This window comes from Pseudophryne corroboree, unplaced genomic scaffold, assembly GCF_028390025.1.
Source record: "Pseudophryne corroboree isolate aPseCor3 unplaced genomic scaffold, aPseCor3.hap2 scaffold_699, whole genome shotgun sequence".
NCBI lineage: Eukaryota > Metazoa > Chordata > Amphibia > Anura > Myobatrachidae > Pseudophryne > Pseudophryne corroboree.
Window position 1 is genome coordinate 205,121 of NW_026970283.1, and position 6,241 is coordinate 211,361.

Below are 6,241 nucleotides of genomic sequence, written 5' to 3' on the forward strand. Positions count from 1 at the left end.
GACTGGGAGATAGTGGGTAACTGAGGCAGGGGTGACAGGGAAAGTGTGTGACTCAGGCAGGGGTGATAGGGAGATAGTGGGCTGCATATCTCTGCCTCACTGCAGCAGCACATTCCTGCTTCAATGACAGCAGCACATCCCTACCTCACTTATAGCAGCACATCCCTGCCTCGCTGACAGCAGCACATCCCTGCCTCGCTGACAGCAGCACATCCCTGCCTCGCTGACAGCAGCACATCCCTGCTTCACTGACAGCAGCACATCCCTGCTTCGCTGACAGCAGCACATCCCTGCTTCGCTGACAGCAGCACATCCCTGCCTCGCTGACAGCAGCACATCCCTGTCTCGCTGACAGCAGCACAGCACTGCTTCGCTGACAGCAGCACATCACTGCTTCACTACCAGCAGCACATCCCTGCCTCACTGGCAGCAGCACATCCCTGCCTTACTGACAGCTGTATATAGGGCCTAATTCAGACCTGATCCCTGCTGTGCATATTCACACAACAGGAGATCAGGTCTGAAGTGCGTGTGTGCTGGTGCCGCAGTGCACCGGCACATGCCAGAGATGCGATCAGCATCTCTGCCCAGTGAGCGCCTCTGCCTGATTAATCTGGAGAGTTTTTGTAAGATGTTTCTTCCATCAACCAACGAAGAAACACATTGGTACTTTCCCATGATGAGTGAGTGCTTCAGGATCTCTTGAACTTACATGTGCAGCAGAGTACTGCAATGGAAGCATGCTGGGCCCATAACCCAGAGGTAGGCAGATTGAAACTATCCTCTGCTATATGCATTTTTTTTTTGTTAATTAAAGTAATCAAAAACTGGGATTGATATTTTGTCTCTTTTATTTTTACTTAAAGTACAATAACTTTTACCATTTTAATTTGTTTTAATAGTATATTGACAGTATTGTTTTCTTTCAAAAATCCACTTCATTTTCTTTACCCTATTATTAAAATGGTAATTGACAAAAACAAACTACATTGTCACCAGAAGAGCAATACAAAATGTACAAGTGATATATTAAAATCATCTTTCCAGCTTGAATTTCAATGATGCATTAGGTCAACAATTTTGTGAGAAACATCTTCACCCTTAAATAAAGATTTTCTTAATTCCTTACCTGTGTGCTAATTAGATATCACCTTGTTTTCACATTAAACAGACTTCCACATGAGAAAGCAGCAAGGATGCAGTGGCGTTAATGTTTCCTGGTGTCAACCTGTATTATTTCAGTAGACATTGAAATGAGGATACATCTTGCTGCCTTTCCAATGAAGCAAGTTTAATTTAGTAATAGGTGAAAAACCATCCCTACAAAGGTGTTAATCAGAGACTTGGCTTTGTGGACACTTTTCAGAGAACAAATTTGTTAGCATAAAAATAAAGCCAGAAAATAAAGAGCTGTTTAATCACTCAATTGGATTTTTCTGCCAGCATATTTTTTTTCTCTGCAACCCACTGCTAAATTGTGCTTCCTAGCTGTTTTTATAAAATCACTGAATCAAATCTAACTCTGATTACATCAGAGAAGGCCAGGTACCCTACACCAAAACAGGGGGTTTGAAATTTTGACTTGTCTACTTAAAGATCACCAAAATCTGATAACAAGGTCAATTAGGTCCCTGGGTGGGATTGAACCACCAACCTTTTGGTTAATAGCTGTACATACTAACTGATTGCGCCACAGAGACACTTTGCAAAAGTCCATACTGACAAAGGCTAATAAGCATTCATCTAAAACGTTTCCTAGAAAAACTTTAAAAAGTCAATAATCTGGAGAGTTTTTGTAAGATGTTTCTTCCATCAACCAACGAAGAAACACATTGGTACTTTCCCATGATGAGTGAGTGCTTCAGGATCTCTTGAACTTACATGTGCAGCAGAGTACTGCAATGGAAGCATGCTGGGCCCATAACCCAGAGGTAGGCAGATTGAAACTATCCTCTGCTATATGCATTTTTTTTTTTGTTAATTAAAGTAATCCAAAACTGGGATTGATATTTTGTCTCTTTTATTTTTACTTAAAGTACAATAACTTTTACCATTTTAATTTGTTTTAATAGTATATTGACAGTATTGTTTTCTTTCAAAAATCCACTTCATTTTCTTTACCCTATTATTAAAATGGTAATTGACAAAAACAAACTACATTGTCACCAGAAGAGCAATACAAAATGTACAAGTGATATATTAAAATCATCTTTCCAGCTTGAATTTCAATGTTGCATTGGGTCAACAATTTTGTGAGAAACATCTTCACCCTTAAATAAAGATTTTCTTAATTCCTTACCTGTGTGCTAATTAGATATCACCTTGTTTTCACATTAAACAGACTTCCACATGAGAAAGCAGCAAGGATGCAGTGGCGTTAATGTTTCCTGGTGTCAACTTGTATTATTTCAGTAGACATTGAAATGAGGATGCATCTTGCTGCCTTTCCAATGAAGCAAGTTTAATTTAGTAATAGGTGAAAAACCATCCTTACAAAGGTGTTAATCAGAGACTTGGCTTTGTGGACACTTTTCAGAGAACAAATTTGTTAGCATAAAAATAAAGCCAGAAAATGAAGAGCTGTTTAATCACTCGATTGGATTTTTCTGCCAGCATATTTTTTTTCTCTGCAACCCACTGCTAAATTGTGCTTCCTAGCTGTTTTTTATAAAATCACTGAATCAAATCTAACTCTGATTACATCAGAGAAGGCCATGTACCCTACACCATAAGATGAGGTTTGAAATTTTGACTTGTCTACTTAAATATCACCAAAATCTGATCACAAGGTTAATTATGTCCCTGGGTGGGATTGAACCACCAACCTTTTGGTTAATAGCCAAACACACTAACCGATTGCACCACAGAGACACTTTGCAAAAGTCCATACTGACAAAGGCTAATAAGCATTCATCTAAAACGTTTCCTAGAAAAACTTTAAAAAGTCAATAATCTGGAGAGTTTTTGTAAGATGTTTCTTCCATCAACCAATGAATAAACACATTGGTACTTTCCCATGATGAGTGAGTGCTTCAGGATCTCTTGCACTTACATGTGCAGCAGAGTACTGCAATGGAAGCATGCTGGACCCATAACCCAGAGGTAGGCAGATTGAAACTATCCTTTGCTATATGCATTTTTTTTGTTAATTTAAGTAATCAAAACTGGGATTGATATTTTTGCTCTTTTATTTTTACTTAAAGTACAATAACTTTTACCATTTTAATTTGTTTTAATAGTATATTGACAGTATAGTTTTCTTTCAAAAATCCACTTAATTTTCTTTACCCGATTATTAAAATGGTAATTGACAAAAAAAACTACATTGTCACCAGAAGAGCAATACAAAATGTACAAGTGATATATTAAAATCATCTTTCCAGCTTGAATTTCAATGATGCATTGGGGCAACGATTTTGTGAGAAACATCTTCACCCTTAAATAAAGATTTTCTTAATTCCTTACCTGTGTGCTAATTAGATATCACCTTGTTTTCATATTAAACAGACTTTTACATGAGAAAGCAGCAAGGATGCAGTGGCGTTAATGTTTCCTGGTGTCAACCTGTATTATTTCAGTAGACATTGAAATGAGGATGCATCTTGCTGCCTTTCCAATGAAGCAAGTTTAATTTAGTAATAGGTGAAAAACCATCCTTACAAAGGTGTTAATCAGAGACTTGGCTTTGTGGACACTTTTCAGAGAACAAATTTGTTAGCATAAAAATAAAGCCAGAAAATAAAGAGCTGTTTAATCACTCAATTGGATTTTTCTGCCAGCATATTTTTTTTCTCTGCAACCCACTGCTAAATTGTGCTTCCTAGCTGTTTTTATAAAATCACTGAATCAAATCTAACTCTGATTACATCAGAGAAGGCCAAGTACCCTACACCATAACAGGGGGTTTGAAATTTTGACTTGTCTACTTAAAGATCACCAAAATCTGATAACAAGGTCAATTAGGTCCCTGGGTGGGATTAAACCACCAACCTTTTGGTTAAAAGCCGTACATACTAACTGATTGCGCCACAGAGACACTTTGCAAATTTCCATACTGACAAAGGCTAATAAGCATTCATCTAAAACGTTTCCTAGAAAAACTTTAAAATGTCAATAATCTGGAGAGTTTTTGTAAGATGTTTCTTCCATCAACCAACGAAGAAACACATTGGTACTTTCCCATGATGAGTGAGTGCTTCAGGATCTCTTGCACTTACATGTGCAGCAGAGTACTGCAATGGAAGCATGCTGGGCCCATAACCCAGAGGTAGGCAGATTGAAACTATCCTCTGCTATATGCATTTTTTTTTGTTAATTAAAGTAATCCAAAACTGGGATTGATATTTTGTCTCTTTTATTTTTACTTAAAGTACAATAACTTTTACCATTTTAATTTGTTTTAATAGTATATTGACAGTATTGTTTTCTTTCAAAAATCCACTTCATTTTCTTTACCCTATTATTAAAATGGTAATTGACAAAAACAAACTACATTGTCACCAGAAGAGCAATACAAAATGTACAAGTGATATATTAAAATCATCTTTCCAGCTTGAATTTCAATGATGCATTGGGTCAACAATTTTGTGAGAAACATCTTCACCCTTAAATAAAGATTTTCTTAATTCCTTACCTGTGTGCTAATTAGATATCACCTTGTTTTCACATTAAACAGACTTCCACATGAGAAAGCAGCAAGGATGCAGTGGCGTTAATGTTTCCTGGTGTCAACTTGTATTATTTCAGTAGACATTGAAATGAGGATGCATCTTGCTGCCTTTCCAATGAAGCAAGTTTAATTTAGTAATAGGTGAAAAACCATCCTTACAAAGGTGTTAATCAGAGACTTGGCTTTGTGGACACTTTTCAGAGAACAAATTTGTTAGCATAAAAATAAAGCCAGAAAATGAAGAGCTGTTTAATCACTCGATTGGATTTTTCTGCCAGCATATTTTTTTTCTCTGCAACCCACTGCTAAATTGTGCTTCCTAGCTGTTTTTTATAAAATCACTGAATCAAATCTAACTCTGATTACATCAGAGAAGGCCATATACCCTACACCATAAGAGGAGGTTTGAAATTTTGACTTGTCTACTTAAATATCACCAAAATCTGATCACAAGGTTAATTACGTCCCTGGGTGGGATTGAACCACCAACCTTTTGGTTAACAGCCAAACACACTAACCGATTGCGCCACAGAGACACTTTGCAAAAAGTACATACTGACAAAGGCTAATAAGCATACATCTAGAACGTTTCCTAGAAAAACATTAAAAAATCAATAATCTGGAGAGTTTTTGTAAGATGTTTCTTCCATCAACCAACGAATAAACACATTGGTACTTTCCCATGATGAGTGAGTGCTTCAGGATCTCTTGCACTTACATGGGCAGCAGAGTACTGCAATGGAAGCATGCTGGACCCATAACCCAGAGGTAGGCAGATTGAAACTATCCTTTGCTATATGCATTTTTTTTGTTAATTTAAGTAATCAAAACTGGGATTGAAATTTTTGCTCTTTTATTTTTACTTAAAGTACAATAACTTTTACCATTTTAATTTGTTTTAATAGTATATTGACAGTATAGTTTTCTTTCAAAAATCCACTTAATTTTCTTTACCCTGTTATTAAAATGGTAATTGACAAAAAAACTACATTGTCACCAGAAGAGCAATACAAAATGTACAAGTGATATATTAAAATCATCTTTCCAGCTTGAATTTCAATGATGCATTGGGGCAACAATTTTGTGAGAAACATCTTCACCCTTAAATAAAGATTTTCGTAATTCCTTACCTGTGTGCTAATTAGATATCACCTTGTTTTCACATTAAACAGACCTCCATGTGAGAAAGCAGCAAAGATGCAGTGGCGTTAATGTTTCCTGGTGTCAACCTGTATTATTTCAGTAGACATTGAAATGAGGATGCATCTTGCTGCCTTTCCAATGAAGCAAGTTTAATTTAGTAATAGGTGAAAAACCATCCTTACAAAGGTGTTAATCAGAGACTTGGCTTTGTGGACACTTTTCAGAGAACAAATTTGTTAGCATAAAAATAAATTCCAGAAAATGAAGAGCTGTTTAATCACTCAATTGGATTTTTCTGCCAGCATATTTTTTTTCTCTGCAACCCACTGCTAAATTGTGCTTCCTAGCTGTTTTTTATAAAATCACTGAATCAAATCTAACTCTGATTACATCAGAGAAGGCCAGGTACCCTACACAATAAGAGGGGGT

At 36.5% G+C, this 6,241-nt stretch overlaps 2 non-coding genes across 2 annotated transcripts; both read right to left on the reverse strand.

Annotated features, from left to right (window-relative positions):
• Positions 1 to 2,797: 2,797 nt before the first annotated feature.
• TRNAN-AUU (transfer RNA asparagine (anticodon AUU)) lies at positions 2,798 to 2,871 on the reverse strand. Its single transcript has one exon. It is a non-coding gene; the product is annotated as a tRNA-Asn (tRNA).
• Positions 2,872 to 5,131: 2,260 nt separating this feature from the next.
• On the reverse strand, positions 5,132 to 5,205 carry TRNAN-GUU (transfer RNA asparagine (anticodon GUU)). The gene has a single exon. It is a non-coding gene; the product is annotated as a tRNA-Asn (tRNA).
• Positions 5,206 to 6,241: the final 1,036 nt, after the last annotated feature.